Here is a 26,184-nt window from a genome sequence, read left to right as displayed (position 1 = left end):
TAAGAAGCTGTAACCAGAGGTCAGCAGTGCTTAACACCACGCAAACCCATGCACAACCACTCCCAACTGCTGCAATGTGCCTTACTCACTCCGTATCTAATGGCCTTGTTCTGGCCGCGAACAAATAACCGTCCTTTGCAAGTGTTGGTAGCAACACCCTGCGCACACAGCTAATGTGAATTACCAATACAACATTGGTAAATATACAGACTATAGACAGTACCACACACATACCATACAGCACAGTCATCCAACAGTATAGCAATGTACTGGCAGATATGTCCAGACCATTGGTGTTTGCAGACCTGGCCGTCTTGTGTTTACGTGTGTGAGCATGCCCAGTATGACCATTCCACATGTTGTCAACTGACATTGCCGTCATACTTTCATGTGTTTGAGCATGCCCAGTATGGTCACCTGCATCGCATGCGTTATATGTCCAGGTAGTCAGTACTGTGGTGCCGACCTCTGCGTTGTATACTGACAGGTGGCATGCTGTGTCTTCAGGGTATCCATCGGTCATATGGCACTGACTGTTGCTACATTTCTGCACAGCGTGGGGGGATATCCGACTGTATCCACATTCCTACACAGCACCGGGGGGGCACACCTGATTGTTACATGTGTACATTGGAAGGGGGGCACAGCTGACACTTGTACATTTTTGCTACTACTGTACTGGTATGTCAGGTACTCCATTTCAGTGTGTAGACCTACCTATTGTGCTGGCTAGAGGCATACCAGTGTACTCCAGATCTTAACTTTAATTACCAACATATTAGTTTGAGATGTCCTAGCCTTCACAACCTACATCCAACTGCCTGGCCTGCTGTAGTCTGTCTGCGTGTGTCTGTGGGGGGGGGGGGTCATCCATTGGGCATATTCAGAGGCCATAGTACAGCATTTGTCTGCGTTGGTCTACACCTATTCAGCTGGTTGAGACTTGTGTGGGCTGTATGGACACACATGATGCTCAGCCCATTACCCACAGTGGGTTAGGACACCCTATGTACTACTGGCTACTATGGTGATTCCGGTATGTGCTACAGATGTCATGGTGCCACTAAGGATGTCTACTGTCCGCTGAAATTAACATTCAGTCACCAAATTCCCTTGCATGCTCACATCCATACCATAGCTACAGGTAACAACACATTCTAATACAACTGCCAACTGGTAGGTTGATTGACTTATCTTGAGGGTGTGCCAGACCTGAGGATGGTGCTGGAGGGCTGCCTATATCGGATGCACACAGTGCACTTCCTATACATGGCTGAGCACAGGTATTGTCATGTTTGGCATCCCTTTTACTGTCTGTGCGAGTCAGAGAGGGTGACATTCCCTGGGTACCTACTGTGTCAGTGCATATGCTATGCGTTGCCTCTTTGCCAATGCCAGGTCATACTGGGCACACCTCCTTCCGCCTACTGGGTCCGGCTCAGGTAGTTCCTCCTCCGAGTCACTCTGTGCCTGTACAGGCCTTGGCATTGGTGGGGGGCTGTCTAGCCCTGCCCCATGCTATTTCTGCTGCAGCTGTTTCATCAGGATCATATTGTGTAGCATAGCACATACCATAACAATTTGGGTGCATGTAGCTGGTGAATCCTGCAAGGCTCCACTGGATGTGTCCAGTCACCAGAACCGTGACCTGAGCATCCCAAACACACACTCAGTTATATGTCTTGTCTGTGTGTGTGCCTCATTATGGCATAGTTGTTCAGGTGTGTGTGCATTTCTGATGGGTGTCATCAGCCACGGCTCCAGTGGGTACCCAGCATCCCCCACTAGGTGACCGTAGGGGATGTCCATATTGGCAAAGCTATGGTACAGCTGCGTCAGATGCCATATATCGGAATCGTCATAGCTTCCAGGGCAGCCAGCACACACATTCAGTATAATACCCTGGGCATCGCATACAACCTGGTAGCTGATGGAGGGGATGCCCCTGCGGTTAATGTAGGCCCTACCCCACTCACCAGGCAGTGCTTTGATGCATACATGCGTGTTGGCTATAGCACCCACTAGCCCAGGGTAGTCTGCCATTTGGTGGAAGAGATGCATATTGCTGGTCAACACCTCACGTGTGTTGAGGAAATGTACGTGCTCACTGGCATGTGGTGACATGGCATCCAGGAACTCGTGGAATACTCTGGATGCAGATGCCTGTGAGATCCCCATGATATCCCCAGTTGTGCTTTGGGAGGTACCTGTGGCTAGTATACCTAGGCCTACACATACCTTGGTATCCACTGGGATGGGTTTTCCTCGGCCTGTTCAATGTGTCAGGTGTGGCCGGCACAGCTCAACAATCTGCTGTAGGAGGTCTCTGTCCACCCCATAGCACTCCACTATCTCCAGCTCATGTAGCCCCTGGTAGGTTACCCTGGGTCTGTACAGTCTTCTCTGTCTCCTCACTGAGGGTTGTTCGGCAGCATTCACATCCTCACCACCCTCAGCCTCCTGCACATGTTGGTCTATGTTGCCTGCTGCAGCCCTTCTCATTTCATTGGATTGTTTTGTAAAATTTCCCCGCATGTATACACCGGTGGTGTAGAGTGTGGAAAAAACCCAAGGGTATGGTGCTTGTTCACTTTATCATAGTGTTCTGGGCTGGGCAGGGCCTGTAATCTGCTGATTATGATAATTATCACCTGTTTGCCCAGCTTGTTCACCTTGACTACTTTTCCTACTGCTGTTGTCCCTCCCAATTGCACTAGACAGGTATAGACACACCCCTAGCTTAGGCGTGCTAAGGCAGGAGCAATCCCGAGACACAGGGCTCTAATGTACATACAGTATGCAATTGCAGGCATTTTTATGAAGGATATATGCCTGAAACTCAAATGTCTCTCATTATTTAGTCTTTTTTTTAATTTCTCCAAGTCTCTTGGGTTTCTAATACCATGACAGGAATGGACCCCATTCCTAAGTCAAACTATGATTAAAGTTCATGAAATTAGTATTGTTTCACTCTTTGATGTCAGCCAAAAATGTTCTCACCCACAATATGCCCAGTAATGACTCCTGCAATTTGTATGTTTGTTACATGTATTGGTAGTGTATTTAAATATGCTTGTAGACTCTTTTTTTCTAAGACTCGTTGCTCCTACTACTATTGGAACTATCCGGGTATCTTTCTTCCACATTGTTCTCGTTTTTGCCTGCAAATCCTGATATTTGACATTGTTTTTTGAAGTAAATACTATTTTAAGCAGTACCTTAAAATGTGGAAAAGTCTAATATTTGGTTAGTAGCCAAATGCGGTTGACAAAATGTGGCAGCCATGGGAACAGCAAGCATCTTTACAGAAACGGCATTTTTGCTCCTTCATACCAGTACTCTTGTTGTACGGCATTATATAGGGTCATGTATTTTTTAAAGCTCTATATTTTCACATGGTGTTTCATGCAAGACAATTGCACTTCATAACTACTAGCACACATCATTTTACATTTTGAGCCAGTGAATGTCCATTGTGGAATGTGCAGGGCCACTTCTGGATTTACATTTCCTCAAATTTTCAACAGCAAAGCTTCGGATATCTACAGATATTGCGTTCCTTTCGTGTTAGTAAACACAATCACAATAAAGGTTGCATAAAGCAAAAAAAAAAAAAATGACACGGAACGGCAAGGGAAAGCAACATCTGTTGGATCTATCCAAAGCTTTACTGTTAAATATAATAAGAAAAATGTAAATCCTTGTACCAGTCCTGTACAGCGCACGTAAATTGCGGGTCGGTCACGTCATTATTTTCTTTCAGGTCTGTTTTCTTTTCTGGAGTATGTTTTGATAAATCCAACACGTTACTACCTGTCATGTGTGCCTGTTTTGCGTAGCATACCTCCCAATTGTGATCACAGAATGAAACGAAAATGCCTGCTAATGCTGAGTGTTCTAATAAGGTCCAGTTAATACGGTATTTATGTTAATGAAGCTACTCATTGTCACTGTTTCTAAATAATGCAATAGCAATTCTGTTACCAATATATTCTATAAGCAGACATACATGGTACAGTGATCACAAAGCATGTGAGATTGTTTGTATATACTGCATGTATACACCTGCAGCACTATGATGCAGTGCTATATCCTTTCTTAGTGCTGTGGTGCAGCACTAGGAATGTATAGTATTTCTGTTATGCAGCTCTGCGTTGCTCGGACTGTGATCCACAAACATACATCTGTGCACAAGGGGCTTTTGTATTGCTCTACAGGTGGATCTGAGTGAGTAGCTATGGATGCTTCGGGTAGATCTGAATGCAGGGTTCAGCATGGTGTGCAAGGTTTTATTGTTCTTTCTGTTAATGAAATTTGAAGAGCCCATGCTAAGGTAGTAAGATGCTTTCTTGCAGAAAGTAGACATCTGACAAGAGCTTCCTAGGATAGTGAGCAGTGCCATTTGCATTACCCATTTTAGTAAGCACTGTGTTTTGTCATTGGGAAGTGGTTAGAGAGACTGAGCTAAGCATGTAGTGTAAATATCTTTTGTATTGTCTTCTTCTGCTGTCTTCTCTCCTTTACTTATATACCTAGGATTGACAGTTTAACAAGACTTGATAACACAGAAGGAGGGAGGGACACTGTCAGAAGTGAAGTGTGCATGATAACTTTTCCAGCCCACTATACAGCTGTGTTTGTGTTTTGTAGCATAACCATGCAATGATGTTTCCTATTGTGCCATGCTTCTGCCGAGAAGGTTGTGAAAGAAGTCGTTGTGAGGCCAAGAACTGATGTTGGGGCCCACCCTTACCTTCAGGCTGCAACACCTGTTGCTTTTTTGCTGGGACACCTGAGGCTACCTGGATGGGTCACTAGTGCCCTTTGTGGCCATTTCTCAGGAGGGAGTAAAAGCTAGTCTTCTGAAAGTTGTCTGGGCAGGTCGGCCTAGGTCTTGCTGGTGGCAAAAGTTGTGCAGTGGCAATTGGATATCTGCCTTAATTTAATTTTTTTAATTTCTCCAAATCATTTTGGTTTCTAATACCATGATGGGAATGGACACCATTACTAAGTCAAAGTACGATTAAAGTCAATGAAATTACTCTTGTTTCAATCTTGGATGTCAGCCAGAAGTGCTCTTTGCAGCACCTGCAATGTGCCCATTAATGACTCCTTTTGCAATTCGTACAGGTTTACGTGGATAGGTAATGCCTTCTGTGTTCAGTGGACTACCACCAATGTGGTAATTCATGGGAATTGGGTTTTTCCTAAAGCGGATGACGACATATTTTTTGGCATTAAGTTTAAGGCCATGGTTTTGACACCAGTCCTTGGTCTCAGTGATGTCTGTCTGTAGGATGTCAACATCACTTAGAGAGTTAATAGCTCCTAACTTGGAATCATCTGCGAACTTTGTCAGCCAGAGTCCCTTCGTGTTGGCCTGAACTTCAGAGAAGTAGATACCAAGCAGGACAGGACTCAGGACCGAACCCTGTGGGACTCCATTCTAGGCCTTTTCAACTCAAGTTATTTCCTCCTCTTCTTGAGGTGCTAGAGCCCTAAGCAATTCCTAGAACTGTTGTGATTTCTCTCCAGTCATCTTCTATATCTTCAGCCTGGTCTCTGTTGACTGTGGAAGCCTTGTTTGACCACTGCTTGCACCTGATTGTGGCAACCAGTGTTTTTTACTGTGTGCTTACTGTTTCACTGGGGATGCATTTACAGTCACTGATTGTACCCCATTGTCCTTTCCTTAGTAGAAGGAAGTCCAATACTATCAAGTCATTTGCCAGACAGAAGTCTAGAGTGGCCTCTCCATCTGTATTTTTACTGCCCCACCCATGTGGGCCCAGGCAGTCCTCATATCCTATTCTGTCTATCCTGATATGTGCATTCAGGTCAGCCATTATCAACACAAATTCCTGCTGTCCTGCTTTATAAAGCATGTCATTGCAAAGAATACATTTCCACTCATGCCAGCCTCTGTTTCTCAGCTTTCCTCTTGGGCAGCTGTTATTTGTGGTTCCCCTGATTTTCATCAAAATTATTTTTTCACATCTGTTCCTCACCTCACCTTAGGTTTCGTGCCCACTGAGTGGTGCAGAGCTACAGTTATCCCAATCCACAAAGGGGGGATCCACCTTGGATCCCGGAAACTACCTTCCCATTAGTCTGACAAGCCTTATCTGCAAGGCCATGGAGCGTATTATCATGGAATGTATAAACAAAGACATTGGCAACCTTCAAACACTGGACCCCACCCAGTTTGGGTTTGTGAAGGGCCGATCTTGTCTCCTGAACCTGATTGACTTCTTTGAATCAGTCTCCAGAGCCATGGACAAGGGTAAGGTGGTCCACACAGCCTATCTAGACCTTGCCAAGGCCTTTGACACCATCCCCCACTCTGGAATCATAGATAAACTTACTAAGTTGGGCATTAATCCCTATGTCACCCAATGGGTTGCTAAATGGCTTACTGATAGAACCCACACTGTAAAAGTAGCTGACTCCAAATCCAGCTCCAGACAAGTGACAAGTGGAGTACCTCAGGGTTCAGTCCTGGGGCTGCTCTTGTTTGGCATCTACTTCTCTGAAGTACAGGTCAACACTAAGGGACTCTGGCTAACAAAGTTTGCAGATGACTGCAAACTGGGAGCCATTATTGAATCCCCAAATGATGTGGATACTCTACAAAAGGGCCTTACAGAAACAGATGCTTGGTGCCAGAGCCATGGGCTCAAGCTCAATGCCAAGAAATGTATTGTTATCCCCTTTGGGAAAAAACATGTATCCATGAATTACCATATAGGTGGCAGTACACTAAACACAGAAAGTGTGATAAGAGACTTAGGGACACAGGTGGACAGTGGTCTCACCTTCGATAACCACATTGCCACAACAGTCAAGAAATCCTTCTATGTGGCACACCTCATCATGAAGGGCTTTTCATCCAGAAAAAAGGAGGTCATTGTCCCACTGTACTCATCCCTCATTAGACCCATTATAGAATACAACGCCCCATTTGGTATGTACCTCTCAAGACATCTGCAACAACTGGAAAGGCCTCATAAATACCTCACTAAAAGAATCACAGGCCTAAAGCAGATGCCCTACGCTGACCTCCTTAAAAAACTCCAGCTATACTCTGTCACATATCGTCTACTCAGAGGTGATCTCTGCTTAACATACAAGGCCATGTCAAACCCAGAGCTATTGGACATGCTACACTTAAAGAAATCCCAATCCCTCAGAGCTACACGCTCCAGGGATCTAAACCTTGTCATCACAATAAACAAAACATGCTGGAGGGATAGGTTCCTTACCCAGAGACTCCCCAGACTCTGGAATAGATTGCCCATACATGTCAAGCAGAGTGCCTCTTTGGACCTCTTTAAGAGGAACTTTGACGATTGGATGGGAGAAAGGAAATTCACCCCAGGGATCACGTCAGTCACCCTGCTAGACAGGGGTCCAGGAAAGTAAATAATGTGGGAAGAAATAGCCAGGGAATTGTTATGGCTAGGCTTGTATAGGCCCTAGGGCTGATAGCCTAGTACCAACCTATGAACCTGTTCCAAGTGTTTTACAAGTCTATAAATAGGGCTTTTACAACTGTATATATATGTTTATTATCATTTTGGGCAGATGTCAGTTTGCACTGCAAAAATTTAGTTTCTTGTATTTTATTACATTAACTACAACATTGACTAATCATATAAAAATACTTACATCATTTTCAGTTTGTGGTAAGAGAAGCCTGAGTCAATTGGTTTTGTATGTTAATTATTCTATAATTGCTACAGTCATCCTTGGCTTTCTGTTAAATGTTTCTGATCTTGGACATACTGGGTTAAACAATGGGTGCCAGCAGAAGTGAAAATGGTCATATCCAACTAGATGAGGTGCTAAGTGCATTGGTTTTTGGCTTGGTATTGACTTTCATTTAATTGAATGAGACATTTAAATGCTGAGCTGTTACCAATGTCTTATGCATTTGAATGTTTGTATTTATCTGAATGTGTTAACCAATGTTGTCTATTCATGCATTCATTACAAAGTAGTAAAGTCAGATATTGTCTAGGTGCATCATGTGGACAGACAAGGCTTAAGTTTTTGGGGGTGGGTATGCTGTGGTATGAAATGTGTGTCGCTCTCTACAGAATTCTGCTTAGTTGTGGAACTCAGTCATAAGGGAAGGTTGAAGAGGTTAGTGCAGCATTTCTTATTAAATTAATAGTTTTTTTTTTTAAGAATTTTATTATTTCTAGTTGGTGACAATGGAATTATAAATGACTGCCACTGTTTTCTATAGGTGACTTGAATTTTGTAGTTAGTTTTGCAGATAATGGCAATATTCTGTGGTTAAGCTGTTCTTTAAAGTCTGTGTAAGCCTGCTGGAGAAGGAGTTAACTTGGGGAGATGGCTGTTGGAAGAATTAATGCGACTTGTTTAGACTACACACTTGCACATTTCAGGTAAGTGAACATTTCTATGTTTGGGAGATTTAGATTTAAACTGCATGTTATTGATGACATCTCATGTTTGGTTTCATTACTGGAAAAATTTAAATGTGCAGTATGTGATGTACTTTTTGTTTCCATGTTGCATGGTTTATATAGTGTAAAGCTTTGTATTATAGATTTAATTCTTTACAGGTTGCTAGTTTTCCTGGACTATGAGTGCAGTAATTTCACTGTGTGTTTGTGTTAATGGAGGAGTGTTATTTCCATTGCTAACTGGCTATTTTTCAACTGATTGCTTGGTGGTATGGTTTTATAGGTTTGCCATGTTCTTTTTGCTTTGCTCTGCAGGGTTTAAGCCCTACTAAGAAGATACATTAATTTCTTAAGGTTAGTGTGGCTTATTAGTTATGTATTTTTTATACAATATTTATTGTCTTTTCCTTTTGTGGATAGTGACAATAAGTTCAGAATTAGTTTGGGGTTGTGAAAACAGAGTTGTCACTTTACCTCCTGGTGCTGTATGCGAAAGTGATTATGACCATGTTTTATTGCTCAGATACTGGGTAGGTGTTCCTGCTGTCTCAAAGGAAACAATGGTGCACTTCACACAAGAACATGGATGGCTCCAGTGAGACATTCTGGTACATGCTTACAAGCCTAGTGAAGAATGCTACAGGTTAGTTGTATGTTTTTATGTATGAGGTTATTTAAATTATCTTTCATTATTTATGTCAAGTCTTGAATTTGGAGTATATGTTGTAAGAAGAAATAAGTTTGAATGATGCATTCAGTGCATAGTTGTGCCATGTTTGGTGCATAACTAATAGGTTCATAGGTTTATACTTGACTAATGACCACCAGTGTCTTTACAAGTCCAAAATCAGGTATAACTTTTAAATATTACCCTAACTCAAGTTAGTAAGAGAACAACTGGGTTTTGAATATGGATTTCCTAAAGACTAGGTACCTACTCATGCACACCATTTTATCTAGCTAATTTGTGTCTGGAGGTTTCCTGTGTCATTACTGATCATTTCCATGATAATTTTTCCATGGATTTGCATATGAGACTAGTGACATTATGGGGCTATAGTTTAGAGGGTCTGTAGATGGCCCACCTTTGGACAGAGGGGTGACTATTGCTGCTCAGCATTCATTAGGCATGAAGCCTTTTTGGTGGCTACATTTTAAATAGCAATCCAGAGGGCCTGATACATCATGTTTCATGCCTGGGCCCATCGATGCATTGTTCTTGGCCTTACAGTGGACATTGAAGACCTGTTCCTAGTGATAGCAGGGCGGTTATATTTGATATTTTTTAGAAGGAGACTGAGAAGGAGAGAGGGTTATCTTACAGATTAGTACCTCGCAGGATGCGCAGTAGCAAATCCCGCCCCGACATGCCCCCGGGCCGGGCTACGCAATATTAACATGAGTGTCATCCTCATTAAATAATAAATAAATAATTTATAATAAATAAATAATTACTGTAAAGTGAAGCAAACAAGTAGTTAACACATGCCATTCTGTATTTTCGAGCGTTGCATTACCGCTACAATAAAACAATGCTCTGTGGAACTTTTTTCCATCACAGCAGGCTGCCTCTCGATACCCTCATTAAAGTCATCTACTGGTGGTGTAGGAAGCTCCCAATCTGTAGGCTAGCTGAACACTTAACAGTATCCATGACAACTTTGGTGGACTGGTATCAGTTTCTCCGAGATGTCTGCACCTGGACACTTCTGCAGGATCTCTTTCTACTCGGTGGTCCAGGTGTTCAAGTCCAAATAGACGAATGCCTCCTTGTCAAGGCTAAATACAATTGCGGCCGAGTGTTAGGCAAAATGGACCGTTGGGTCTTTGGAATCTATGACTGTTCTACTAAATGTGGCTACCTGACATTTGTTGACCAAAGGGATGCGGCTACTTTACTCCCGATTATTAGGAAACGTGTTACCTGGTTCGGTGATTGTATCGGACGAATGGGCTGCATATAGGGGAATTTCCAAGCTGTCGGCAATGCAGTATACACACCTTATTGTAAATCACAGTAAAAATTTTGCAGACCCTACCACAAGTGCACACACTAACGCAGTGGAGGGGATGTAGTCACGTTGCAAAAAGCAGCTGAAGCAAATGAACGGGACACTAAGGCATATGGTGGACAGCCACCTGGATGGATTTGTTTGGCATGAAAAGTATGGAAGACGAAGTGAAGACTTGTTTATGTGCCTCCTGGAACATATAAGACAGTACCAGGAGGCACACCAGGAAGAGCTGGGTGTCCGTAGTTATGGCCAATAAACACTGCATATGTAGGTACTTTACTTGTGAATGCCGTGCCCTTTGAAATCTATGTTTTTTGTCATTTTCCTGTTTTTTAAATGCCGCCTGCTTTACCTTTTGCTTTGTATGAATAAAGTCAATTGCACATATGATACGCTGTCTCATGGTGTATTTCTTTAAAAGCTTGAAGAGGGTTGGTCTACAAGAAAGCACTGTATATGTACTTCATCTTATAAAGCTGGTTTTGTGGTAAATTGAAAATGGCTTACTTGCTTTTACTGCAAAAAAGCACTGCATATGTACTTCATCTTACAAAGCTGTTTTTGTGTTAAATTGAAAATAGCTTATTACAGTAGCGATGCAGAATCCTTAGTCACGCCACAACATTCCTACAAACCGCTCTTGCGGCAAGTCAAGTCGCCGCACTAAATACGTTTGTGTTAAATTGAAAATGGCTTACTTGCTTTTACTGTTAAGATGCAGAATCCTTCTTTTGTGTAACAGAATTCACATTTGAAATAGCTGTTGTGGGCATGTCGATGCTGGTCAGTCAAAACTGCCAATTATGCCAGACACGCCCAAAGCTGCACAGTACCGCCCGCGAGGTACTAATCTGTAAGATAACCGGAGAGAGGGCCAAAATTAGACCTGAATTTGTCTGTCAATAGTTTTTTATATCTTCTGGCTCAGTATATGTGGCTGCATTAACAATGAGCTCTGCACACATTTGTGTATTGCTTTTCAGAGTTACCGATAAAGCTACAGTATGTCTTGTGCTTGTTCTTGGTCTAGGAGGCCAAATTTACCTCAAATTTGGCTTTGGTAGACATTATTTTTACACTGAGTAGTTTAAGTTGAGAGTGCTTTTATCCTGCAGGGTGGTACACCTCTTAATTTTTGCCATGATTTTCTTCCTTCTGTTATAGAGCATCCCGATGTTGTGATTCCACCACAGTGACTTTTTTTTAAGTTACTTCTGTACTTATACTTGGTGGGTACAGCTTCCTCTATGCAGCTATTAGCATACCTGTATAATGTTTCTGTGAACAGTTGTCCAGAGGCAGCAGAGTTCTCAGGGTTTGTGGGGGCTTGAAATGTTGTCACATTATCAGGTCACAGCATGTATGGGCATGTGAGCCTTTGAATAGTGCCTGAACATTCTAGGACTAGCTGGGTTTCTGGATTATATTTTTACTTCAAAGGAGACCATCTTGTGGTTTGACCATTCCACAGAGGACATTACACTAAGTGATTTGCAGCATTCTCCCATATTAGTGAGGACAAGATCCGGTTGTGTTTGTGCCCCTGGTCAGCATAATCATAGAATCATAGGAGATCATAAGCGATTACTAGACTATTGCCCCGGAGGTCATTTTTGACCTAGCCATTTAAACCCAATGTAATACAGTAGAGGTACTAGTCATTACCCAAGACTGCATTTAATTTGTAGGTTTGTAGGTAGGTACTAGGCTATTAGCCCTAGGGCCTATATAAGCCTAGCCAAAAAAAGGTACCCTGTCTTTCACCACCCAAGAAAATTATTTTCCTGTACCCCTGTTGAGTAGAGCCCCCAGAGGAGATCCCCGGGGTTAATTTCCTATTTCCGATCCAATCATCAAGATTTGTCTTGAAGAGTGCTAATGAGGAGCTTTGTTTGATATATATATATATATATATATATATATATATATATATACTGCTTGACAGTGGCACAGGAAAATAACTTTCTTGGGTGGTGTAAGCCAGGGAACCTTGTGGCTAGGCTTATGTAGGCCCTTGGGCCGATAGCCTAGTACCTACCTATGAACCTATAGGTAGTTTGTTCCAGAGTATGGGAAGTCTCTGGGACAGGAATCTATCCCTCCAGCATGTTCTGTTTATTGTGGTGACATGGTTTAGGTCCCTGGAGTGTGTAGCTCAGAGGGATTGGGATTTCTCTAAATGGAGCATGTCCAACAGCTCTGGGTTTTACATAGCTTTGTATGTTAGGCAGAGATCGCCTTTCAGTAGGCGATATGCAATGGAGTAAAGCTGGAGTTTTTTGAGATGGTCTATGTAGGGCATCTGCTTGAGGCTGGTAATCCTCTTTGTGAGGTATTTCTGTGGTATTTCCAGTGGTGTAGATGTCTTATGAGATACATACCAAAAGGGGCATTGTACGCTATAATGGGGTCTAATCAGTGATGAGTAGAGGGGAACAATAACCTCTTTTTTTCCTGGACGAGAAACCTTTTCTAAATTTATAATTGCAAAATTTAAAATACAACCCGCATTTATATGCCGTTGTTACACATTTTAGGCTTTGTTCAGATTTCTTGCACTAAGAGTTTAGGAATTACGACTTGTGGTCTGATTTGAGGATAGAGGACCTTAAAGTTGGTGGGGTGCAAAACTGACCCATATTGGTAATGACCAAATATCATTGCTCATTTCATTGTCTGGTTTCACTGACATTTGTTATTGTCATTAATGTGTATTTATTGATATTCCACGATACCATTTTTTTCCAGTGACATATTATCTCATAATGACATAATGATTATTATCCGGATGGAAAAGGCCACCCATGCCTACCTGAACAAGTACAATTTTCCTCTTCTACCTTGCACATTTTACTGATTACACTAATGGTTTGGTACTTGCCAAAGGAAGCAGTAGACCCTCCATTTGAATAGGAACCACTTTGGATCTTTGTCATAGCTGGTAAACAAGCCCTATAGTAGAGAATATTGTACAGCACTAGTAAAACTTCCTGGGATGTTATTTGGGCCCTTGGAGCTACCGTTCTTCATTGTGCTCATCTACTTCTTCATGAAGATATGATATAATGGTGGTTGCTCTCAAAGCCTAGTATAGTATTGGGGTTTCAAAGCTATAGCTGAATGTCTTTGTAGGTATGTACGTCATCTGATTTGGAATTTAGTGCACCACTGATTCCTATAACACTGCAGTGATAGGAGTTCTTGGTTGACTGAAAATATACCACCTGTATTAGTATACTTACGAATTTAAATTATAATGTCACTATATTTACAGATGGGTATGCATATGGTTTTAATGGCTACTCTGTCTACTGCCCCCAATGCAGTATGCACAATGTCTAGGAATCTTGCCACAGGCAGCAATTTAACTTTGCCTTATTTCAGTTGCATTCAAGAAGCTTAATCTGTTCCCAGCTACTGTCATTTTCAGTTTTATGACCATAAGCTTGTCATGTCAGGAGCTTGCACACCAAGACTGCCTAAAATATTGTTGAGCTCTGAGTGGTAATCTAGTTAAAAGAATAACACAACATCTCTATGCAGGGAAGAATATTAGACTGGCCAAACCACGTTAGGAAAATGCCCATGCACTCGAAAGTAAATAGTATGACATTGCATAAATGTAATGTAGATGCACTCCATACAGCTACCTAGAATGTAATCACACAAGCATGTCTTAGCCCAAGTAAGGTGTACCTTATTTAAAGACAAGCTCGTTGCTAATCAGACTACTACCTTTTCTTACATTCCACTATAACTGATTTTGGTTATCTGGGCCGGTGTAAGCATTTTGGGGGCCCCCAGCAAATGTTCCAGTACAAGTATCATCCTGTGAATGCCACACCTTCTAAGAAACCTTTTAGTTTGTGCTGCAAACTTTTAGGAGTAGTACACACAGACAGACCTGTAGCTACAAGCTCTTAAATTACAACAGGCCTATATACCACACTTTGTTGACCTGTCTAACAAAGGGACACTTACAATTACTGGAATTTAGTTGTAACAATGATATATTACAACAACTGTATGTAAAGGTCTGGACTTAAGTTAAGTGATGACTAGGCCTACTGTTTCAACACCCCTCGCACACCATCCAGTCCTCTCGTCTGACTCCCCCCCCCCCCCATTTTGGACTCCCCATACCATGCACATTACTTTTTTCTTCCTTTTCTCACATGTTGCCTTGCTCTCAGCTTTTTCAGGAAGCCATAACTTTCTACTTGCTTTGAAGTGCATTTTCTTTTTTTCTTTTTACACAACATTTTCATCCAATAATGGCTTGAACAGAAATTATGATTAAGGAAAGAAATTCACTGTTGCTGTACATCTTTAGTTTTCCTTGTATCCTTTCAGCACACCTTTGCTAACCAAGACAGCTCAGTAATATCCATTTAGGAAATAACTCAATTAAGCTGGTGCCCCCAAAGCTGTAGTGGTTAAATATGTGCCCTGGGATGCGTTTTAAAGCATTTTCTCAGCATTTTACTCCAATGGTGGCCTAAACAAAAATCATGAAAAAGAAAAGAATTTCAGTCTTATTTTTTTCTTTCAAGGAAGACATAACTTGTGGCCAAGGCTTAATGTTCAAAGCTGACAAAATAGTACCTCACAATAAACTAACAAGTTAGTTGTGGGAATACATAGGTCTTATCTGGGAATAGTGCCTACCTCCCTAACCCCCCCACCACAAAAGACAGTCACTGCTTATACATCCCTCTGATGTTAGATGGGATGAAAGCAGAGGTTTAAATTGCCCTAGCCATATATTTCAAGTGACTGCTGATATAAGTATACGTAGCATGCTTCCTCACCCCTAACTCTCAAAGTCAGCCCCATGTATATGTGCCTGATATATGATTGTGAGAATAATTTCAGTTATATATTCTAATTTGTTGCTCCTAGACAGTACACCACCCCTACAAAACCTTCTTTTTACACTTCTGAGGTCTGTGAGAAAAGTAAATAAACAATGACTACACTGTCCTCAGCTCAAACATAAGCTATAATGACTTCATGTGCACACCTCTAAGGTTTGACTGTGATGAAAATTGAAGTTGTAATAACCACACAATCCCCAGCCCCCCCATAACCTACACCAGCTTTCTGTACACACACATTTGAGCAGGGCTGGTTTTAGAACAGGTGTGGTTGAAACCAGAGGCTATTGTCAGCTTTATCCTAGAAGGGTCATATCTCAGCACTCTTCAGGTTAAACAGCTCAGTCAGAAAATTGATACATTCTTTGTCCTCTGTTTTCTTCAACCAGCAATAGCTTTTGTGGGAGTCCCCATGGAGTCAAGGATGATTAAGGGACCCCCCCCCGTACCCATTTATACAGTCTGGTGAGTGAGAACCACCAGACTCCAAGAAGATCTAAGTGCCTGAATGTTCTGTGATATATTTTATGTCTTACTTTTGAAATATAATTACTTGTTAGGTATATGTTTACTGATACCCAGAAGAATAATGTCTGTGTCCTGGCATTATTAGGTGTATGCACAACTACTAATCTGTGATATTGTGTAAAACACACACAGACACAGACACACACAGACACACACACACACACACACACACACACACACACACACACACACACACACCATAGCAGTACTCGTTTTGTACTTATTTCAGCAAACAGCAATACATTGTGCAACACTGGTACTGCCACACCAGATCTGTAACTGCTGTCTAGCAATTGTCAAACAGCAGCAGGGGTAAGTCGCTTATTTACCTCATTGAGGAGTAATGCATACCTGTCACTGTCCCTGATTTCACAGACCTTCCCTGATTTTGTTCATACATTTGCTTTCTCCTTCGTAAAAAGTTTGATTTGCTGGTAAATCATTCAAGATTACAAACAGTCAAGCAATCCAGACATCTGAGTTTTACACTTATTGTCCAAAAATATGTGTTGCTGCAAAAGGTGTTATTCGATTAACTTTTTAAGCAAATTAGAGTATTATTTCAAATGTAGTCCTGATTCTAAGCCATTATTTTATTATTTTTGAGATTGCACTGAATTCTTAAGCAAAGAAATTGAGAGTTATAGTATCTGGTGTTCTGCTTTTATTCATAAAACTCCCTGAAAGAGAAAACCATCCCTGATGATCAGAATATCAGCTCTTCTTAAAACTATAATTTGCATGGAGATAAGCCACTCTGGCCTGCTGATCTCTCTAGTGCTTACCTTGCTCATGTTTATTATCACCTTCATCGTAACATTGTCATATAACAACTCTATTCAGGTTAATGAGAATAATTAGGAAATTAATACATTTCTTCTTCCTCAATTTCCCAGGCCAGCAGCATCTTTTTTGGGGCCCCCACACAGCAAAGGATGATTAAGGGGGGCCCCCTGCAGCCATAGGTATAGCAGGGACTAAAGCTGGCTATGAAGTTAATTTTAGTGTAGAACATGTCCAACAGCAGGATTTAACCACAAATATCTTTGAATTTTAAAGAAGATATAAATAAGAGTTATTATCCATGTCATGTGGTTTATTAGCTATTGAAGAATGCTGTAGCAGTTTCTGTTGGTTTGACAGACATGTTACAAAATACCAGGATAAGACAATTTGCTGTTGTTGGGGCCCCCTGGGAACAGGGGCCTCCAGCGACCGCAAGGTTCGCTGGTGCCTAAGGCCGACTATGTTGGTTATTATATGTATTTCTGGATTCTAACATGTTCTTGTTTCACAGCTTTCATGCGTTTGCAAGTCGCTGTAACAAAAAAAAAACTATTAGGATCATAACAAGTTACTTAGCTAATGGCCAAAGAACCTTTTTAAGCCTAGTCATTCATGCCCCAATTTTTATAATTATCAGTGTCATAGAACTAAAACGACTTTGGTATATGCCTGTGCCTTAAGGCATCTACAAGCTGCACCTGTCCGTAAAGTACACAGGTGATAAGCCATGGGTGTCATTATAGTTTCCCTTCTATTGGTCCAAATTGCATTTGAATGGGATTAGGGAAGAGCTCTGTTTGGCATGAATGGGAAGAGTGTTCCACAGAAAGCGTAGTATTTGAGAGGCATATATGTTCCTCCAACATGTTGTGCTTATGTCACAGATGAGGTTTAGATCTTTAGGTCAGGTAATTCCAATGCTGTTTGTTGAATGTATAGGATTAATCAGGACTGGATGGGAGAATGCCTTGTAGGGTAGGCATAGATCACCTCTCAGTAGCCTGTAAAAGACTCGGTACAGGGACAGGGCTTTGATGCAGTCCACATAAGACATGTTATTTACACCCTGTATTCTTTTAGTGAGTAACTTGTGTGGCTGGTCTAGCTGTTGGTAGATGCCAAAGGATGCATTGTATTCGATTATAGGTCTAATGAGAGGTGAGTATAGTGAGGCTATGATCTCGTTAGATCTGGATGCCTTGCCCTTACTTATAAGTTGCACAATGTAGAAGAGCTTTCTCACCACCGTGGCACATAGGTTCATAGATTAGTAGCATGGTTCGGTTCTCGGCTGGAGCAAACTTCTAGTGAACTGTAAAGACATGCAGGTAGGTGTGTGAGTTTAACTAGCGAAAAACAAAAAGACAGCTTGGAAACACCAAAGCAAATTCTCTCTCAGTTTAATTCTCTCTTAGTTTAATGAAGCGCTTTTCGTCTTGCACATATGGCAAGACTTCATCAGAAACTGAACAAACTTCAACACAAGCAATATATACACACCCTTTTTGTCACATGACACTTCTAATTAAAATTCTGTGTCTTAAAGGCACATCCACATTATTGCTACTTAAAACATTTTTTAAAAACAAGCATGACTGACAATATTTTAGAACACCTCAACCCTTCCCTTCCTTCAGAATGTTTACCTGTAATGGTGATAGAAATATATATACAAACATACATATACTAACAATACTATATCTCAAATTATTGTGTTGACTCTCAAAATATGGTATTACTTAGTTAACTAAGGAGTCAGAAACTTACATATCTGAGTCAAATGAAGTCAGATATCACAAATATGAACGCATTTTATAAAAATGCATACACACATAAGATTTTTCAACTTCAATATACTGTTTAAAGATATTGTCTCATTCAAACCCGGGTAAAACATTGCCCCAGTGCGTATTTGCCAACTTAACTGTGGATGCTTGTGTGTTTGTGTAGAGAGCAATGCTTTTGAGGCCATTCACAGTCACTACAGCTTCCATTGCTCTTCTTTGGCAAGCCTGCTGATGTCATTCACATTGAAATACACCTTTGGGGAAAGAGTAGCCCAGTAATCTCCGTGGCACATGCTATAACTGCGTAATGCTGCAGTGTGATGTACTAGTTAGGTAGGAGCTCCAATCCCAGACATGGCAACTGTGAGACGTGGTGTGTGCGTGTGTGTGTATGTGTGTCATTCGTATCCTCTGTGGAGGTGGCTGTGAGTGTGTAACAACTGAACTTATTGTCGAGCGGGTTTTGTTTTGATTTGAAATTCCTTTCTTGGAAAACAGCCATCACTTCAGCAAGAAGAGTGTCTGAATTACAGGCCCTCATGGCAGTGGAACCCTTCATTATCTTCTATGCGGACAGGGTTTCCCTCAGGACTAATCCTTCCTTTCATTATCTTCCATGCGGACAGGGTTTCCCCCAGGACTAATCCTTCCTTTATGCCCAAGGTGGTGTCTTCTGTGGCCCTAAATCAGTCCATTCATTTGCCTACTTTTTTCCATAATCCACAAAACAAAGGGGAACAAATACTGCACTCTCTGGATGTGCACAGGCAACTTAGATTCAATTTGGATAGGACTAAGCCTATCAAAAAAATCTGAGCAGCTACTAGTTAGGTTTGCTGCAGGGCAGAGGGGAAGGCCATTTCAAAGCAAACTTTCCCAATATCCCAAACAAAGCCCATTGCATTCATTTCTGCTACAAGCATCATGGAATACCTACCTCACAGGGGATAAGATCACATTCCACCAGGGCTGCATCTACCTCTGCAGTATTTCTCAGAGGGGTCCCTACCAGAGACATCCTAGAAGCTGCCACCTGGAGCTCTGTACATACCTTCACCAAGCATTACCACTTGCCTATCTTTTCTAAATCCAGAGCTGGATTTGCCACTGCAGTCTTGCAGGGATTAATAGCTGGCCCTAATGCTCTTTAACTTCCTCTTCCCTTTTTTAGCTTTGGGAATCAACCCAAATGTGATGACTGCAACAGTGAAACATGTAACATGGAACACACTTCATCCTAATCACTGTGTGGTGTGTGCAATGAAAGCCACACACATCAGTAGCACTACATACCTAGGTAGGGTTCTAGTCCCAGTATTGCCAAGTAAGTGTGTGCATGTATGTGGAGGGATCTACTTCAGGTTGCTGATCATGCATGTTCCAGGGTGGCACCTGTCCATGTGGCACAGGCAGTAACTGTTATACAGACCTGTGATGTGTTCAATTGTACCCAGGATATGTCACAGCCATGGTGTCACCATAGTGCCATATCCCTTGTGAGATATGACTGCAGACCATCCTCCTGCTGACACATGTACACCTACAACACAAATGGGTAACATTATGGAGACCACAATCACTCAGTATTACTAACCGCTATAATGCATCATGGCTGGACAGCTACACTACCTGACATGTAAGCATTAAACATTACTGCTGACAACATGTTATACAGCAGTACATTGGTGCACTGTAGTACAGTCACTGTGTGCATCAGAACCAAATTAGCCTGTCCCTGCATCGATGTTATGGATGACAGGGATGTGGCACAGGTATCAGCATATGCACAGGGTGTGTTGTTGGTTTGCCAGAGACCGAGGGCGGGCCATATGTTTGATACCATGTGTGTGGGTGAGGGGTGTAATTCACTGAGATGGGCGTGGTGATGTGTGTGTGTGTGTGTAGGTATAGGGTTGCGTTTGGTGTGTTTGTATAGTGTGTGGGTATGCATGCACACAGTTCTGCTATGTGGCTGCCCTATACAGGTGTTTCTTGGACAGCTGCAGACCATATCTGGCAGGGTGTGTAGTTCACAGCTTCTGGCCACAGACACGTGGACTATGCCTGCCAGTGGTTCTATGGGCACGTCCAGGTACAGGCCTCGATGTGCTACTCTCCCCTGATGACATATGTCCGCTGGAACCCGGTCCCTCTTGGGACTGGCCAGGAAAATGTGCACGTGGCCTGCTGTGGTGTGGTGTGAACAGCTCCCCCCGTGCAGTGCTTGGGCCGGTACTGCCACTAAGGGAGTGGCTCTGTGTCCTTTCACATCCACGTTGACCACCAGCTGTTGGTGTTTCTGGCCTACGTCCATGCGGCCATCGCCCCACTCCCACCACATGTTCTAGCACGAACAAGCCACGGTCAATGAGGTCCACCATCTCACCCAAATGTCTATCCACGACCTCAGTATAATCACGGAGGGCACCTGCAAGTTCATGGAAGTTGTCACTTACAGATGAGAGAGCAGGCCTCTGCAGCCTCAGACCCTGTCTGTTGTACATTTCCATAAGGGCCTGCGCCCCCATGACTGTCTGAAACATGCGTCTGTGGTAACAGTTGTGGCACTTCTGCCAGGGGCATGATGACCAGCAGCCCTCACATGAGCACCCTGGTACATCTGACTATGTGGTGCCCTGCTGGACATCTGGCTATGCCTGCTGTGTTTGGACACATCAGGCATAGATACCACACTCTCATGTGCACTGCCACCAACTGTCCCTCTGCTATGGCCACTGGTGATGGGGTATCTATAGGCTCTGTGACTGTGTGTGGGGTTGGGGTGGATAACAGGGGGGTGGCAAACGATGGTGCAGTTTCAATTTCTGACAACACTGCCTGTGCCTCAACAATCCTATCATCATTTCCGGTGTATGTATGGACACCAACATCAGATTGCATGGAGGAGGAACCCTGACCCACCTCGCCACCTGTGAGGGGAAAACAAGAAATGCACTTTAAGACCTGTACAGCATTGCATAACAGTACACACACACACACACACACACACACACACACACACTGCAATTCCACCATAATACCTACCTGTCCCTGTGTTTACAGAGATTCCCATTGTTATTCACATAAATTCCCCATCCTGCATCACACTTGGTAACATACCCTCATTAATACAGTCATTAACATATCATTCTTCTAAATGCCTAGACAAGTGATCACAGTACAAGACCTGTTACTCCATTACCTCCTTGATTTGACTGAAATAGGTTTTACAAGGCCTCACTGCTATCATCCAGTATTCACCCTGGGTATGTCAGGACATCATGAGCATGGCCCCCATATGTTAGGGGCTACTACATTCACTCCATAATGTCATGCACTGCAGTGTCATATGTAACTATTGCTCAGTAGATGCAAGATCTGTTGCTCAATCAACTTATTATGTGGACAACAGTAATATATGGATACACTCCTTGGTGCTGTCTAGTAATTCCCCAATGCATCTGTAGTACTGCATACATGGGTAGTCATTCACCTTTCTGCTTATTGCAGTTTTAACGGTAAACCTGGTATCTAGTTTCACTCCCAATGCATGTTCCACGCTACAGACCTTATTATATTATCAGCTGTCCTGTGATTACATATCAAACAAGTATTCCTGGTGTCTCATGTGTCAGTCCATGTCCATGTACTGCATGATTCCAAAGGGAAGTACTGACGTATGAACAACCCCACAATCACACATGTGCATACATGGACACACGCACACACATGCTAAATGCATCAACCCCCCCTCCACTCCACCAGATTGCACTTACAGACAAAATAACCCCCCCCCCACACACACACACACACACACACATATACACACACACACACACACACACACCTACAGGTGAGGTTGCACAAAAATAGTACACACAGACCCCCCATTACCCATCTGTCAACATGGATAGCATATGGTACTCAACAGCATGCAGTGTAGCTACAATCAATCCATGCTAGCAACAGTATACATGTGTGTGATGCATGGGCTGTGTTAGTAGGTGATGCCCCTTCCCCTGGAAAACATTGCACCCATGTACACATTATTGCTGTACACCTGTTCTGCACCCTGACATGTACTGTGCACCATACCTCACAGGTGTACACACCATTGCTGAATGTGTATTAATGTGTCAGTCATGTCTGCTCTAATGCTCACAGCCCCTATGTGTTTGTCCAACACATACCTGGGATGATATGTGGACATATGTCCTTTGTGAATGCCTGTCTGATTTACAGATCTCAACATCAGCAGTGCATGTATGAGCAATACAATACTATTACACTGACAACCGTCAAACCTTAATGTGGCTATGGGGAGTGTACATACCCTTATTGATATGACGCACTCTTCCTTGATATGGACCACATCATTGCATATGTTAACATTATATGAGCCTGATATGTGACATATGTCCTGTACATTCAAATGCAGTGTTTAACAAATGTGTTAGGTGTGCTGATGCTGACCATGATGCATACACTATGTGGGTGGATATGTGTGCACGCCCTTATCGTGATGGTTTGTTGCACCTACTGTTATGTGTACTACAGCAGTCACTATTCCTGGCAGGGGTATACTAGCATGGGCCATCTGCATTTACCAGTATATGGTCAGTCTGCCCTACACATGTCCCCCAACCCTGCATGATTGCAAGGTCAACTCATGTGCACATCCCTTGGAGTTCACATACTGCCATCACTATTGCTGTGGAGTCAGGGTTACGTCTGCCACAGTTCCTGAACCTGAATGTATGCAGATACAGCCATTTGTAACATCCTTAGGATCCCTGCTGCAGTGCACTGATGTGTCATAATGACACCCCCCTCCCCACCTTCAGCCTTTTTGCAGATGCTTGACAACTATGGCCTACACATGTGTTTCAGTTTGCAGTGTCCCAAACACTGAACACCATGTGTAACAGCCTTGTCCCAGCTGAGTGGCAAACATACAGATGTACACTGGCACTGGCACAGTACAGATGGGGATGGTGTGTTTGAGGTGGGGTGAGGCATTGGTTGTGCAGCACATGTATCTTACATAATACTGTCTGTAGATTTCCAACATGGTCATGGTACATTAGTAGGCATTGCAATGCCTGACTTTTGGGATCCTCTTCTATTATGCATACACTACCTGTAGAGTCCTGGCTGATGTTCCCTGTGGTACAACTGTCAGATCTGATTACCCTAACCCATAGGCCACACGCTTGCAGAGTCCAGACAATTGCTGACATGGGACATGCACAGCCAGTACTTGCTAGACATTCCTGCAACCCCCCCTCAGTGTTGCGGCATGTTACTGGGCAGCCCGCATGACCAGTTTGCTACATGTGACATCATTTGTCTTGGATGGCCATCTGTTTATTTCCTACATCATTCCTGTCTCATACATCCTTGCCACATAAATGACTGCACAGTTTACCGTGGCATATGCAATGGTGAAGTATGGCTACATGTCCAGCTCATGCATGCTACCTACTGGGTATGGGGCCCATGCCATGTCATGTAAGATGTGTGCACACCACGCCTGCCTCTGTTGCAAGTAAGTGTGCACATTTGATGGCTAAATGTCTTGGACAGCAGACCAATACGTAGTGTGACATTGGGGATGTGTACTTATTGAAAGGTGCATATCCATGACAAATGCATGCAGTCAGTACCTCAACAGCTGCTTCCACTATATTTTATCTGGAGTGTGTGCACACATATGCTTCCAGTGTTTGTGAAGGTATGTATTCCCCATATTTGCTGCCCTAACATATGATTCCATATTACACCCTCATTGCTCATGTTGGGACCACATTGCAGGTTTTATGGCTTCTGGACCGCTGTATTATGATACGCCGTAGTGTAGATCTGTAAGAGTTGCCATTGTAACACTGGTATATACACTGTTGTAGCACTGTATAAGGGTGATGTTTCACACATGTCCCTACTGTAGGCCATTTGTCCCACCATTATGTTCATCCATGTAGACACATTTTGCAATGACAGGATGTTAGTTATATTGGAGGTGTCTGACATACCCTTAAGATACATCATCATGGTCACCACTGTGATGTACTGCAGTTAACAGCAACAATACGTGAACATGTACGGCATGCATTATGGGTAGGTGTGTTAGATGTGTGCATGGAATATACCATAGCCATAACATGACTGATGTATTGGCAAGCATGAACATAAACCATACTCACCAGCTACAGGCTGCTGCCTTAGTGGTATACCAGAGGGACCTACATAAGAGTGTGAGAGATGTGGTGTCAGTAGCCACAGCTGTGGCATTGGTACATGGTGGGTGCAGCATTACAGTACATAAACAGTACAAGTCCACAATACTACAGCTTATGCACATCTGTTTATTACTACTAAGCAGCAACAGACTATATATATGTCATCTCACATATGCATGATCTACCTGTACAGATGCAGATGGATACACAACAGTGGTCTACTGATGTGGCCTCCACCCACCTCCACTATGGTCTCCGCCAGTTGCTGCATGTACGGGCGGGCAGGTGCCATGAGGCTGGTGAGGAGCTCCTCAACACATGTCGGGGGGATGGATGGCATGACCCCCCTGTTGTGAGGTGATCCCCCTGGACTGCAGCAGCAGCACGCCGGTCAGCATTGTGAAGCAGGTCATTGTAATGTTCATAACTGCGGTTATGCAGGCCGACATCATTGACCTTGTGGACTAGATCATTCCACAGGGCGGTCCGCTTCTGCTGTTCATGGGCTGTCCTTCCAAACAGCACCTGGTATGCGCTGTACCAGGTGGTTGATGATGACTTCATTTTCGTCCGCTGAATACACAGGTAACCTGCCATGTGACATCTTGCCTGAAAGACATAAAAGCAACTCATACAGCAAGGTTACCATAGTTCTTAATACACATCTCTGTCTCCCCCCCCCCACCATATCTGCAACAACAAACTGTTCACACAACTCAGTAGGTATGGCTACAGGTTACCTACCATTGGGACATTTATCGTATTGTACCACGCTTTGTGCTATGTGTTTGTGGCCATGTTCCCTGTGGGGACACTATCATTGCTGGCCTGTTACAGACAATGTCACCTGCATACCATTGAAAGGGCCACCATGGTTCCATATATGCATGGGGTCTGTTTGCTATGTGATTGCTGCACATCTGTCGTTACGTGTTATGGGGGATATCTATGCATGATGTTGGACATGATCTGGGCTTGTGTGGACTATTACTACCCACATATGTTCTATAACAGTGACACAATAGCATGTTTAGGGAACAGGTGCCAGCAGAACCACCTCTCCCACCTCATCTGGTCATGTTACCAGGCCACATCACATGTGGGATCCACTCTGGGGCCTCCTCATCTATTAGTCCTGCACTACCTTCAAGTGGAACCACCTCAGGGGATGGTGTTCCCCCACCGGGAGCACACACAGACATGATCCTGTCACCCGAGGTCAGGTCCAGGGTCTGTTGCATAGGGAGCTTCACGGAGACTTGGGGGATGTGCTACATCATCTTGAGGCCCTCAGTACACAATCACTGGGTACACATGCTCCTCCTGCTCAGCCTCCAGCCCAGGCACCTTCAGGGCCGTGAAGCTGCTGTTGTGACTGGCAATGGCTGGGGGCCTTGTTCCCATTGTTTCCATATGGGGGCTCATGGGGCTTCCACATCACAAACAACACCCATCATCCAGGGTGTTTACCCACCATGTGTCATATACCACCCCTGTAGGCTGTCCTCTCTATCTAT

Source organism: Protopterus annectens, chromosome 4.part0 (assembly GCF_019279795.1).
Source record: "Protopterus annectens isolate FY-2018-M chromosome 4.part0, PAN1.0, whole genome shotgun sequence".
Taxonomy (NCBI): Eukaryota; Metazoa; Chordata; order Ceratodontiformes; family Protopteridae; genus Protopterus; species Protopterus annectens.
Note: the sequence above shows the minus strand (reverse complement) of the source record.